The 15,234-nt window shown below is 37.1% G+C and overlaps 2 protein-coding genes across 2 annotated transcripts in view; one reads left to right on the plus strand and one right to left on the minus strand.

The window, feature by feature from the left end:
• Window positions 1-15,234, plus strand: part of Catsperb (cation channel sperm associated auxiliary subunit beta) — a 189,140-nt gene that overhangs the window by 141,714 nt on the left and 32,192 nt on the right. The window lies entirely within an intron of this gene.
• Window positions 12,016-15,234, minus strand: part of LOC106028218 (TPR and ankyrin repeat-containing protein 1-like) — an 85,943-nt gene continuing 82,724 nt past the window's right edge. The window contains exon 3 of the mRNA XM_063240996.1: window positions 12,016-15,202. The gene's annotated coding sequence lies outside the window, so the exon portion shown is untranslated. The remainder of the gene's footprint in view (window positions 15,203-15,234) is intronic.

Consider the following 15,234-nt stretch of genomic DNA (forward strand, 5'->3'; position numbering starts at 1 on the left):
CACACCTTTTTTATCCATTCCTCAGTTGATGGACACTTGGGTTGTTTCCAAGATCGGGTGATTACAAATTGTGCTGCTATAAACATAGGTGCACATATATCACTGTGGTATGATGCTTTCAGTTCTTCTGTGAATATGCCTAGAAGTGGAATAGCTGGAACTTCCAATCCCAGGTTTTGAGAAATCTCCAGACTGACCTTCACAAAGGTTGTACCAGTCTACACTCCCACCAACAGTGTAGGAGAGTTCCTTTTTCCCCACAGCCTCTCCAGCATTTGTTGTTGTTGGTTTTCTTGATCCTGGCCATTCTTTCAGGAGTGAGATGGAATCTCAGTGTGGTTTTAATTTGAATTTCTCTAATGACCAATGATGATGAACATTTTTTCATGTATTTATTTGCCATTTGTATTTCTTCATCTGAGAAGTGCATATTCATCTCAGATGCCATTTTTGGATTGGATCTTTGAATTTTGGGGGTCTGAGTTTTTTTAATTCTTTATATGTTTTAGACAAGAGTCCCTTGTCTGAGAGAGAGTTCACTAAAATCTTTTCCCAGTTTGTGGGTTTCCTTTTCACTATGCTGGAGATTTCTTTTGACATGCAGAAACTTTTTTAATAAGAGGTGGTCCCAGTTATTGATTCTGGGAAGTATATCCAGTGCGGTTTGAGTCCTGTTCATGAATTCTCTACCTACCCCTATGTTTTCAAGGTTTCTACCCAATTTGTCTTCCAATAGATTTAGTGTTTCTGTTTTAATATTCAGATCTTTGATCCATTTAGATTTTAACTTAGTACATGGTGATAGGCATGGGTCTAGTTTTAGTTTTTGGCAAATGAAGAGCCAGTTTTTCCAACACCATTTATTAAAAAGACTGTCATTCTTCCAGTGAACCTAATTGGCTCCTTTATCAAAGATAAGGTGGTTGAGTGTGTTTGTAGTTGTGGTTGTATCTTCTAATCTATTCCATTGATCTTTGGATCTGTTTTGATTCCAGTACCATGTTGATTTTACTACAGTTGCTTTGTAGTATAACTTCAAGTCAGGAATTGTGATGCCTCCTGCCTTGCCTTTGCTGCTTGGAATTGCCTTTGCTATTCTAGGTCTCTTCTGGTTCCAGATGAATTTTAGGAGTGATTTCTCTACATTTATAAGGTATGTTGATGGTATTTTTATTGGGATTGCATTGAATCTGTATAACAGTTTGGGAGAATGGCCATTTTCACAATGTTTGTTCTTCCTATCCATGAGCAAGGGATGTCTTTCTATTTTCTGAGATCATCTTCAATTTCTTTTTTCAGTGTATTATAATTTTCCCTGTATAGGTCTTTCACTTCTTTCATAACAGTAATTCCTAAATATTTCATTTTTTTGGTTGCTAGTATGAAGAGTGTGGTTTCTCTTATTTCACTCTCTGTGATTTTTTGTTAGTGTATAGGAATGCTATTGATTTCTGAGTATTGATTTTGTATCCAGCTACATTACTGAATTTATTTATTATATCTAAGAGTCTTTCAATGGAGTTTAGGGGGTCTTCTATGTAGAGTATCATGTCATCTGCAAACAATAATTTAAACTTCTTCTTTTCCTATCTTTACCCCTTTTATTTCTCTCTCTTGTCAAATTGCTCTGGCTAGTACTTCCAGTACTATATTAAATAGGAGTGGTGATAAAGGACATCCTTGTCTTGTGCCTGATTTTAAAGTAAAGGCTTTCAATTTTGGCCATTTAGTATGATACTGGCTGTTGGTTTGTCATAAATGGCCTTTATTATATTGAGGTAAAGACCATCTATTCCAATTTTCTGTAAAGTTCTTATCATGAATGAATGTTGGACCTTATTGAAGGCTTTTTCTGCATCTATAGAAATGATCATGTGGTTCTTACTTTTGGCTTTATTGACATGGTAGATTACATTTATTGATTTACATATGTTGAACCATCCCTGCATTCCTGGGATGAATCCCACTTGGTCATTGTGTAATCTTCTTGATGATTTGCTGCATCCTATTTGCCAATATTTTATTGAGGATTTTTGCATCTGTGTTCATTAGGGAGATTGGTCTATCGTTCTCTTTTTTAGTTGGGTCTTTCTCGGGTTTTGGTACTAGAGTAATATTTGCTTCCAGGAATGACTTAGGAAGGATTGCTTCCCTTTCAGTTTCATTGAATAGTTTGAGGAGTGTCAGCATTAGGTCTTCTTTGTATTTCTTGTAGAATTCTGCAGTGAATCCATCTGGGCCTGGGCTCTTCTTTGTAGGCAAGGACTTAATTACATTTTCAATTTCATTAATAGAGATTGGGTTATTCAGCAGTTTTACATCCTCTTGATCTAGCTTTGGTACTTCATATGTTTCTAGAAATCTGTCTATTTCTTCTGTGTTATCAAACCTTTGAGAGTAGAGGTTTTTGAAATAAGTGTTGATGATCTTCTGTATTTCTGTACAGTCTGTAGTGATTTCATCTTTTTCATTTCTTATTGCATGAATTTGAGCTTTTTCTTCCCTTTTTTTTAAATAAGGTTGCCTAGGGGCTTATTGATTTTATTTATTCTTTCAAAGAACCAACTCTTTGATTCGTTGATTCTTTGGATTGTTTTCTTAGTCTCTATTGCATTGATTTCTGCATGGATTTTCATAATTTCCTCTCTTCTTTTGGCTTTGTGCTTGACTTGCTCTTCTTTTTCTAGCTGTTTGACGTGTAGCATCAGGTTATTTATATGTATTCGTTCTGTTTTCCTGATTTGGGAACTCAGTGCAATAAATTTTCCTCTGAGGATGGCTTTCATTGCATCCCACAGATTCCGGTAAGTTGTATCTGCATTTTCATTTTCTTGTAGGTATTGTTTAATTTCTTCTTTAATTTCTTCTGTGACCCACTGATTACTCAAGAGTGTGTTATTCAGTTTCCATAGTTGTTGTATAATAGTTGTATAATAGTTGTTTTATATAATGGGTGCTCTGGAGTTTGGTGCATATATATTTAAGATAGTTATCTTTTCCTCTTGGAGTTTTCCTCTAACGAGTATGTAGTGACCTTCTTTGTCCTTTATGATCATTGTTGGTTTAAAGTTCACATTATCTTAAAACAGAATGGCTACTCTTGCTTTGTTTTGGATTCCTGTTGTGTGAAGTATTGTTTTCCATCCTTTGACTTTCAGTATGTGAGTATCCTTCTGGGTTAGATGGGTTTCCTGTAAACAGCATGTGGTTGGATTTGTTTCTTGATCCATTCTGCTAGTCTGTTTCTTTTGATTGGTGCATTGAGACCATTTACATTAATGATTATAACTGTTATATGCTGGCTTATTGTTGACATGTTATCTCTCTGCTGTTGCATCTTTATCTTTCTGTTCTGTTTAATTATCTGCTTTGCTTAGTGGTTTTTTCCTTTGTGTATCTAAACTATATCTCAATATTTTTTGTAGGGTTGGCTTGGTGTTCATGAAGATCTTCAGCTGTTCTTTGTCATGGAACTATCGTATTTCACCATCGATTTTGAATGATAGTTTTTCAGGGTACATCAGTCTAGGTTGGAAATCATTTTGCTTTAGGATCTGGAATACTTCACTCCGTGCTCTTCTTGACTTTATTGTTTGTGCTGAGAAGTCTTCTGTGATTCTGATAGGTTTTCCTTTATAAGTGATCTGTCCTTTCTCTCTGACAGCTTTTAATAATCTATTCTTGTGTTGGATTTCTGGGATGGTGATTATTATATGTCTGGGTGTAGTTTTATTTTGGTTATGACTATTTGGAGTTCTATAGGCTTCACTGAACCTGATGTCGGTTTCTGATCTCATGCTTGGGAAATTTTCAGCTATTACTTCTCTAAATATCCTCTTGACATCCTTTATGTTGTCCCCTTCTTTTTCATTAATCCCTATCAGTCTTATGTTATTTTTCTTTGCATCATTTTGCAGTTGTTGAATTGTTATTTCCTGATTCCTTGTTATTTTTAAAAGATCTTTCCTTTCCTGTTCACTAGCTGCAATCCTGTCCTCAAGGTCTGAAATTCTATCTTCACTTTCATTGAGGCGGTTTTTACAGCTTTCAGTGGAGTTTTTTATTTCCTGTATATCTCTGTGCATCTGCTTTATGTATTCTGTTCATTTCTTATATTGCTCATCTAGGGATTCTATCTTTTTGTTTAGTTCCTCCAATTTTTAAACTGCGTTTTCTTTAAATATATTCAGAATCTCTTTCATTTCTTTTATCATTTCTTCTTTTACCTGGGAGATTATTTCGAGTTTGAATTCCTTTAAAGCTTCCTGGAGTTGCTTGTTTATTTCAGTAGCTATTATGTCTGATATTTGAGGTATATGGCATATATTTTCTTCTATATACATTGCTCCTAGGGTTTCTTGAGATGGGCTGGAGGTTTGAGGTTGTAATTTGGTCTTTCGTTTTGTCATTTTCCTATATTTATGTGTTTCAAGTGTTATTTGAAAGCTTCCTCAGGGTCTGTTGGAAATCCACTTCTATGTTTGCAGCTCCTGGGACTCTGGCACCCAGTTCCCCCAGGCCACTGGGTCTCTAGAACCAGTGGCCCTCTTCTGCCTGTTTAGAACTCCGTAGTTCCAGATAAGCTGCGCTCCAGGGACACTGTGCGCCTGCTTGCTTGCTGGAAACTCCACAGTTCTCCAAGCGGATGTAGATGCCTCATACCCACTTAACCACTTCACTGCACCCAGAAGCCTGTAGGGTCCCGAACAGTCTGGGCTTGGGGCAGAGTGCACTGGGCACTTACCGCAGGCTGCAGGGCCTCTGGAACTGGTGATGCTCCCCTGTTTGCTGAGAAATCCGTAGTCCTAGTTTTCTGAGAAATCTCCACGCTGATTTCCACAGCGGTTGCACCAGCCTACACTCCCAAGAGCAGTAGGGAAGGGTTCCTCTTTCCCCCGCAGCCCCTCTAGCATTTGGTTGATTTCTTGATAATAGCCATTCTTTCTGAGATGAGGTGGAATCTCAATATTGTTTTATTTTACATCTCTTAAATGACCATTGTTGTTGACCATTTTTTCACATGTTTATTTACTGCTTGTATTTTATTCATCTGAGAAGTATGTATTCATCTCAGATGCCCATTTTTAGGTTGGGTCTTTAAATCTGAGAGAGCTGATTTATTTTTTAGTTCTTTATATGTTCTCAATAGTAATCTTTGTCTGAGGTACGGCTAGCAAACATTTTCTCCAACACTGGTTGTCTCTGCACTCTGCTGGTGGTTTCTCTTGCTGTGAAAGTTTTTCAATGGGATGAGATCCCAGTTGTTGATTCTTTGTGATAGTTTCTGTGCCATCAGTGTTTTGTTCATAAAGTCTTTGCCTACACCAGTGTCTTCAAGAGTTTTACCTACTCTATATTCCAGCAGATTTAATGTTTCTGTTTTAATATTAAGATCATTGATCCATTCCAATTTAGTGCATCGTGAAAGATATGAGTCCAATTTTAATCTATGGCATGTGCTCTGTTTTGATCAGTTTTATATTATTTTGTTTTGTATTAATTCATTGTGTGTGAAGCTATAGACAACTATTTAGAAGAGAATAAGATACACTATGGTAGCCACTATTTATCTCCTGTTGTCTGGCTTTGAAATCTGAATTACTTACATTGTTTTCTTCTAATATTTGTTCTGTTTTGTTATGTTTTGTTTTACCCTCTTTAAAATAAAAAAAAATCTATGGCATGTGCAGAATTGTTTTTCCAGCATCATTTATTAGAGATTATCTTTCTTCCAGTGAATGTGTTTAGCACCTTTGTCAAAGATAAGGTGGCTTATTGTGTTTGGAGTTGTTTCTGTATCTTCTAATCTTGCCCACTGATCTTTGGGTCTTTTTTGCCAGTACCACAGTTTTTAATCATAGTAACTTTATAGTATAATTTCAAGTCAGGGATTGTGTTGCCACCAGCCTTGTCTTTGTTTCCCAAGATTGCCTTTGCTATTCTAGGTCTCTTCTGCTTCCAGATAAATTTTAGGATTGTTTTCTCTAATTGCATGAGATATACTATTGGAATTTTGATTGGGATTGCATTGAATTTGTGTAACAGTATTGAAAGTATGGCCATTTTCACTACACTGGTTCTTCCTACCCACACACACAGAATAACTCTCCATTTTCGAATATCCACTTGAATCTCCTTTTTCAGAGTATTTTAGTTTTCAATGTAGAGGTCTTTTACATCCTTTGTTATATTGATTTCTTTTTTGTTTTGATGCCACTATGAAAGGTGTTCTTTCCCTGATTTTTCTCTCAGTGAGTTTGTTATTCATGTACAGGAAGGGTATTGATTTCTGAGTGTTGAATTTGGATCCAACTACATTACTGAATTTGCTTATTAAATCTAGCAGTCTTTTGGTAGAGTTTTTGGGATTTTTCTATGTAGAGTATCATGGCATATGCAAATAACAATAGTTTAACTTCTTGCTTTCCTATCTATTCTTTTACTTTCTTTCTCTTGTCTAACTGCTCCAGCTAAAGTTTCCAGGACTATGTTGAATAAGAGTAGAGAGAGTGGACATCCTTGTCTTGTTCCTGATTTTAGAGAGATAGTTTTTGGCTTTTGTCCATTTAGTATGATGTTAGTTGTTGGTTTGTCATAGATGGCTTTTATCAGATTGAAATAAAGACCATCTATTCCAATTTTCTGTAGGGTTTTTATCACGAATGAGTGTCAAAATCTTTTTCTATATCTACTCAGATGATCATATGTCATTTTTGCCCTTGGCTGTTAATGTGATGTATTATATTTATAGATTTACATATGCTGAACCATTCCTGCATCCCCTGGGATGAATACCACTTGATCATAGTGTATAATCTTCTGGATGATTTTCCAGTATACTCTTTCAGGCAGTATCTCTGAACCTTTCCAAACTTTTCCTATAAGCCATTCCCAAAGGCTCTAGAATCACACCAATGACCCCACTCCTGATACTAAATTCTGTCTTAGTTACTTTTTTCTCATGCTGAAACAAAATACTCAACACCCCAAATTAAGGAAGGAAAGTTTATGTAGCTCAGTTTGTGAACATATAAGCTGACTTTGAAGTCAGCTTTCTTCAAAACAGGCTGGCATGGCACAGGAACAACACTTCAAGGTGGCAGAAGACAGCAGAAGCAAAATGGCAGGGGAGAGAACAAGTCTCTTCTCCTCCCTTATATTGTAAGCAAGCTACCACCTGCCCCCCAGGTTAAGTATGGCACTCACACCACCTCCATACCCTCCTCTTGCACAGGCTGAGGTTGTTTACCAAGTAAGTACTCTGGCTTCCTGTTGAGGCACTTAGTTAAACTTTTAAACTTCTCAAGTTGACACGGTGTATCAACCATTACACACCCCCATCCAATCCCTCAAACCCATGGCCTTTCTTGGCTTTTGTTCTTTCTATTAAACCTTAGGCTCAGCTTTATCAAATTCCATGATGGAGGAACTATTAATAGAAATTCATCTTATAGCAATCAAATTCTGCTCTATATCTGTAGTTATATCCTAGGTGGCAATGTCTTGCTCTTTCCCACATGGTATAATTCCAGCTAGTTGCCACTGAATCTAATGAAAAGTTTTGTCTTTAAAAAGCTGTGTTCTCTAACACAGTTTGAACAATTGAATAGATTTACAAGCAAAAATAATTCCAGTTATCTTAGAATTTTAGAATTAAGTCAGCTTTCTGTCACTCCTTAAGTAGTAAAGAGTTATGTAATCCTTTCTTCTACAAAATGTCTTGATCTTTGCCTTGCAGATGAGTATCTTTGCTCCCTCTCTCACAATCACTTAAAAGGCAAGGGAATGAGTAAGGCAAAGGCACAGTCACTCCAATCAGCTCTTTGAAGGCATGTGCACAAGACTGTCTAATGCCCATCCTTCTGTGGCTTCAGAGCTTTACTTCCTATAAAAGAAAGTTCATGGAAGTAGGAAATACTTCAACCTATTTCCTTCCATTCTCTAATTCCCCCCACATCATCCCACCCAAGCTGTATGCACCAGCAGTGAGACTGGTCTTGGTCTACTGCCTGCCCTATTCTGTCCTGGGCATTTAAAGGAAACCTGTGAAGTTTGCATATGAGGCAAACTTCCATTGGTCAAGTGCACCAGCACTTCCTGACTCACATGCTGGCACAGACTTGGCCTTTGGAACTTTTTGTTTACAAGTTTAGCTCATTCTTACTTGTTTAACTAGCACTACATTTCCTCTTTCCCATTGCTCATCTATGGATGAGACTTCCCTAGTGTTCACTCTTTCCTTGGAATGGCTTATGGCTCTGCATTTCAAGTTGGTTCCATCTTAATCCATTTGCTGTTATTATGACACAATAACTGAAACTGGGTAATTTATAAAGAAAAACAGAGGCCTGGGATCTAGCTCAGTTGCCTAGCTCCTGTCTGATAAGCACGAGGTCATGAATTTGATCCCCTGTGCCATAAAAAAGAAACAAAAAAAGAAAAAGGCTTGAGCTCATGGTTCTGGAAACTGAAAATATTAAAATCCGGCAACCCCATCTGGTAAAGGACCCATGAAGCTTTGGCTTGTGGTTAAAAGTGAAAAGACAATTGAGGATTTAAGAATGAGAAAAAGCCAGGCATGGTGGCACATGCCTGTAATCCCAGCACTCAGGAAGCTGAGGCAGAAGGATTGTTGTGAGTCTGCGACCAGCCTGGGCTACAAAGTGAGCTCAAGGCAAGCCTGAACTGCATAGTGAGAGCCTGTCTCAAAAAGACAAAAAAAAAAAAAAAAAAAAAAAGCAACCAGCTTAACTCCCTGGTAAGCAGCCATGGCTAGGCAAGTGGCAGCTGCTCCCAGGAGACAACCAGCCAGCATCTCCCAAGATCCACTCCATTTTGGAACTTAGGGCCCTAGGAAACAAAGCAACCAGCTCACCTCCCTGGTAAGCAACTATGGCTGGGCAAGTGGCAGCTGCCCAGGGAGAGAACCAGCCAGCATCTCCCAACATCCCCCCCATGTTGGAACTTAGGGCTGGGAAACAAAGCAACCTGCTCACCTCCCTGATAAGCAGCCATGGTTCAGGCAAGCAGTGGCCACTCCAGGGAGAAAACCAGCTGCACCTCCCAAGATCCACCCCATGTTGGAACTTAGGGCACTGAGAAACCAAACAACCTGCTTGCCTCCCTGGTAAGCAGCCATGGCTCAAGCAAGTGGGAGCCAGAGAGAGAACCAGTCAGCATCTCCCAAGATCTGTGCCATGTTGGAACTTAGGACACTGGGAAACAAAGCAACCCTCTCAACTCCCTGGTAAGCAGCTGTGACAACATCTCCTCCCTCCCCCATTAGCAAATGGGAGCCAGAAGTCTGAGCATCTCTTGGGAGACTGGCCATATGCAATATAGCTAATAAGGGGGATTTCCTTCTACCATCTCTTTGAAGGCAAATATTGTTATCACTGTTTTGCTTTGTTCTGAATAATTGTATTGCTCTATTCAATGTTCTGTTTTGATAAGTTCTATAATGTTCTGTATTTGGTTTGATTTTACTATACCTGATTGAAAGAACAACTATTGTGAAGATAATGAGATATACTATGCTACCTATTACTGTTATCCCTGTAACCTGCTGTGATGTTTTGTATCAGTTTCATTAGACTGTCTCAATTGGCTCTGTTCTGTCTTGTTCTGTTGTATTTTACTACTTTCAAAATAATTTAAAAAAATTTTAAAGACAAAAAATGAGAAAAAGAGGCTGATGTCTTAGCTCTCCCATTCCTGCCTGAGAGAAAGGTATTAATCCATTCATGAGGGCTTCACCCCATGATCTAAATATCCCTACCCCCAACACTTCTGCACTGAGGAATCAAGCCTCAGCATGTAATGACTTTTGCTGAAGACAAACCATATTCAAACCATGGCAGTTGACTATCTTGTGACCCTTGTTTCTAATGGGCTTAAGGAAAGAAATGACTTTATTTTTGTTTGTTTTGTATTTCTTGTTAGGTTGCATCTTTTCATATCTAAAGCAAAACCTTATAATTGATTTATATTTGATAAATTTACTAAATTCTTTTAGTAATTTCAGTACTTTTTCAACATATTCCTTTAAGTTTTCCAGGTAGAGATAAATATGTTTCTAAGTAGGCAATCATGTCACCTGCAGATAATTTAACATTTCTTAGCATATTATAGCTTTTTCCTATTACAACATCTCAGATCACTTAACACTTTGTTGAATAGAAGATTGGCTTCTGAGTTGGTCCTAATTTTAAAATGTCTATATTAAAATGACTATTTTAAATACTTCATCATCATGTATGATCTTTTCTGTAGATTTTTTTTTAACCTTGCAGGCATTTCCTACTTGTACCCTGCCTGTTCCTTGTACATTTTTTAATGTTATTGTAAGTATAAAAAAGTAAAGGAAATTGTGTTACTTGTATATATAAACCATATTATATATTTTATAAGGAACCAAAACAATTCTTCTTTTAAAAAAAAAAAAAAAGCTTACTGAGAGCCAGCTGTAAATGAGTATGCTAAGCAAATTGAAGGCTGCAATTTTTGTAAAGCTGTTCATGTGAATAAATACTACTGATGAGAATTCCTGGGGGAAAAAAGAAAGAAAGCAAAAAGAAGGGACACCATAGTTTGACACCTGAAGGAATTATTTTTTTTTCCTTATCAACACATTTGAAGGTTTTGGTTTAAAATTAAATATTTCTCCTATGTCTGTTGAGCTTATCTGTAGATTTTTCCCTTCAACCATTACTTAATGTGAATTATAATGTAATTTTGAACAAATCTGTCTTGATCATTGTTTTTGATATATTTTCATGTATTTCTACATTCAGGCAGCTAGTATATAAGAATTTAGCATCTGTGTTCATAAGTGAATTTTATATATAATTTCTCTTTCTCATATTTTCCTTGTGCCTTTCTAAAATTGTGTGGTTATGTTAACAATATTATATTAGCCTCATAAATTTTTTTCATTTTCTGGAAAAGTTTAAGATTAGAATTTTCTGTCCCAATGTCTGTGTTTTGACATTGATTGACATATATTTTATAGCCTAGAACTAAGACCACTTATTTTGGTCAATTGTTGTGAATATTTTGTAGAAGGAAGCAAAATTTTACCTCTTTCCTCTTAGAGTTTGTTCATTTGTTTTGGTCTAGGCCTGAGAATTAAACTATTAATCTATGATGTAACATAGATTAACAGGAAAAAAGCATACAAATTTATTTAATATAAGTTTTATATGACATGGGAATCCTTATAAAGAAATGAAGACTTGAAGAAGCAGTTGTAGTTGAACATTTATCTACCAAATTGAATAGAGTAGTAAATCGTAAAGCCACGACAGGATTTGAAATAGAATTGCTAACTGCAGAGAAACCACTAAACAGATTAGGCTTAATTTAACAAAGTTCATGTGTGCAGAGTCTCTTGGCCTTGGTTCCCATGTCTAGTGATAAAAATGTCTTTCTTCAGATACGGGGAGGACGCCTTCCATCTGGGAGTTCATCTCCTGCTTTCAGGAAAGTCAAAATGTTCTCCCTGCATCTGTGCACTCACTTTCTTTCCTTTCTTTTTTCTCTTTCTCTTTCTTTCCTTCCTTCTTCCTTCCTCCCTCTTTTTTCTTTCTTTTTTCAGAAAATGTCTCAAATGATTCTCCTGCCTTTGCCTTAGCCTCCTACCAGGATTACAGGATTACAACATTATGCCCTCCTTGATGTTCTGTTTTATTAAAATGTCTTTAACTCAAAATAGAAAATGTGCCAGAGTGGATATTTGGGGTTTTATGTTCTGAATTCCTCTAATTCCATGTGTACTTGTAGACTTGGGCACAGCATTAATATTTGTTTATTACATCAGTGTGGTTCATCATGATACTACAACTTTTTGTTTCCTTAACTGATTTCTTTTTTGCTTGATTGATCCATTGCTGACAGAATTGTGTCAAAAATTTCCTGCTGTAATATTGGCTATGTCAATTTCTAATTGTAGTTCGATTTTGTTTTACATAGTTTCAGGCTGCCATCGAGGACATATGAGTATGGAATAATCACATCTTATTTTTTTTTAATTTTATTTAAGGAGAAAGAAGAAAAAGGGTACAAGTTATACAGAATTTCAGAAAAAATAAACAGTAGGAAATCACTAGTTAATTATATATTGTCATCTTAGAAATAGTTATTGAAGTTACAAAATTAAAGCATACAGAGGGGACCTTCAAACAGTGAGACTGCAAACAGTTTTGTTCAATCATCCAACAAAACTCAGCAATATGGTTATCCATCCTACACACCCAAACACACATGCACTTATATCTTCCAGAGAATCTCTCCTCCCTTCTTCCGTACAATGACAATTACACATCTTGGATTTCACTGCTCCCACAGTTCTTATTACTTTTTTTTTAAGAAAGTAAAACCAAATGTGACATACCAGGACAGAGTCAGTCAAATCAAAAGAATGGACATATTACATAATGTAATAACAAAATACAAGGTGATCGACAATGATTACCATAATGCCTCTTGTTATCTTAAAAAGAATTGCCTATATCATCAGTTATAATAAAATTGAACAAAACAGTAAAGAATAAGACCAATAAAACCAAAACATTGCAGACATTAGAGGACTTCAAAAGAAGATACTAGTCAACCAGAATGGGCATCACAATGAATCTTACTGTCTTCATAGTTGTTGCCTAGACTTTCAAACTTGGTACTATCAAGCGTAACAGAATAGAGGAAAATCAGTTAAAACAAGATGGTAAGAACAATACAGAGTTTCAAATCAAGTTAACAGGAAATCAAAGTGGGTTACTATAATATATCCTGCTTTTTAAATTTATTTTTCCCTTAATTAAAAGGATAAAAATGAAAAAATAGATAATAAAAAGGAGATTGAGATAAAAAAAAGAGAGCATAACAACAAAACGGCGCAGGTCAAAACATAGCCATTTAAGCAAAATAGTGTTTCACCACAAGATAATCTCGACATAATAGTAGTTACCATAGTGTCTCTTCCCTTAAAATCTTTGGGTATAACTTCATATACTGTAGCATCAAACATATCAAGACAATGTAAAACCATTCAAGAGAATGACAGTATTACAGCATATTTAGAATCAACTAACAGAAAATGAACAATGGTTTCTGTATAATCTCCTTGTCTATAAAAGTTTTTGCTTATATTATCACATATAATAAAATCCAATAAGATACAACACGTTAAAACCAATGGAGACAGAAGAACAAAAGCTTGATGGGACTTCAAAACAAGATGATATTAAATCAGCACTACCTATTATGATGTCTTGTTTTCTCCAAAATAGCTGTTCCTACCATCCAACCTTCTCTGCCTCATTTCTGTTGAGCAATTTTTCTGTCATTAGTTGTCAGTTTGTCCTCTTCCTTTCGCTTTCTGCTCCATTCATTGTGGCCGCTCTGCCACTGTTTCTGGAATCTTGGTATTTTTTAGAATATCCTGCAGTAATCTCTGTAGAGTTGAATTGGTGGCTGCAAATTCCCCTAGTTCCTCTTTATCCTGGAAGCACCTTGTTTTTCTATCAATTTCTAGGGACAGTTGTGCAGGATATATCAATCTTGGCTGGAGGTTATTATCTTTCAAAGCTTGAATTATTTCCCCCCACATTCTTCGTGATTTGATGGTTTGTACCGAGAAATCTGCTGTAATTCTGATGGGTGTTCCCTTGTAAGTGATCTGTTTCTTGTCTCTGACGGCTTTTAATATTCTGTTCTTATATTGTATTTCTGGAATTTTGATTATTATATGCCTGGGTGTAGCTCTGTTTGGGTTGTAGGTGGCTGGGGTCCTGTATGCCTCATACATCTGAGTATCTTTACCTTTTGCTAAATTAGGGAAATTCTCCTGGATTATTTCTGTGAATAGCTTTTGTAGTTCATTTGTTTGAGTCCCTACTTCTTTTATGTTCTTAAGTTATAGATCCTCTTATCATCTTCTAGTCTTTGTATTATTGCTGTTTGTTTTCTTGTTATTTTTAATAAGTTTTTCATTTTATGCTCCCACCTTACAAATCTGTCCTCCAGTTCTGATAATCTATCCTTAGTTTCTTTCAAGCTGTTATTCCAGCTTTCAATAGAGTTTTTAGTTTCCTGGTAATCTCTTTGAACCTGCTTCACGTATTCTATGTTTTCTCTATTTTCTCCATCAAACAATTCTCCCCTTTTTTCTGTTTTTCCATTCCACCATCTGTTTTTCCTTGGGTGGTGCTTAGCATTTCTCTAACTATTCTACTTATTTCTTGCTTTATTTCATTAAATACTTTATTTTTGAACTCGTCTATGAGGCTCCAGAGATACCTTTTTATATCTATAGGTAACATGTCTGATATTGCATGTTTTCTGTCTTCATTCTCTTTTGCATTTACCTTTCCTGGATCAGTGTTCTCAGGCTTGGGGACTGAGGACCCTTTCTTGTTGCTCCCTTTTCCTATACTTTTTGTTCCTTCCATACAAATGTCTGTAGGAGGCCCAGGTTTTTTTTTTCCTCTTTGTCTGTTACAGTTTGTTTGAATCCACCGGCTAGGTGTTCCTGCCCACTGCAATGTACTAGGGAGACACAGACCTGGGCAGCCTCTGCTGGGCCTGCCCCTCCAGGTCAACCTACTGAATGCTTCACTGCTAGGGTGCACCGCCAGGCGCAGGGACCTGATTTGGGCTAGCCTACTGGATCTTAGTCCATGGCGTCACCAGGCCAAGCGTTCTCCACCACTCCTGCTTGAGAGGGGAATATGCAACTAAAGTCACTGCAGGGCCCTGTTCTGGCTAGTCTGCTCATTCCCAGAATGTCCTCTGTTGGAGCCTCCTAGTCTATGAAAGGGTCCCCATTTCTCTCACTCACCACAGGTCGATGCAGGGCTCCCTGCCAGTCCCGCTCTCAACACCGTTTTGTTCACTGATTCCAGCTCTCAGAGCTTTCGCACGTCTCTCTCCCTGCTGTGCAGATTGGGACGCAGTATCAGCAGCAGGAAATTCAAATCGCGGCTTCTAGTGGCGCAGGATCCAGCTTCCGCACTGAGATTTTATCTGTTCCCTTTATAGCATCAGGATTGCATTTCCAGTTGGTTTCTCTCAGCTTAGTTCGTTCCTGGGTCGGCAGGGTACATTTCCCCTCACGTAGGACTCCTTACACGGCACCACTCCTGAATTCTAAACTGGTAATCTCAGAGAGCCTCCGTGGCTGCTGTTATTTGTCCGCCATGTTCTCCTGGAAGGACCAATAGTCACATCTTATAGATC

The sequence above is a fragment of the Cavia porcellus genome, unplaced genomic scaffold, assembly GCF_034190915.1.
Source record: "Cavia porcellus strain 051 isolate PalLab524CR breed Dunkin Hartley unplaced genomic scaffold, mCavPor4.1 scaffold_31, whole genome shotgun sequence".
NCBI classification, from domain to species: Eukaryota; Metazoa; Chordata; class Mammalia; order Rodentia; family Caviidae; genus Cavia; species Cavia porcellus.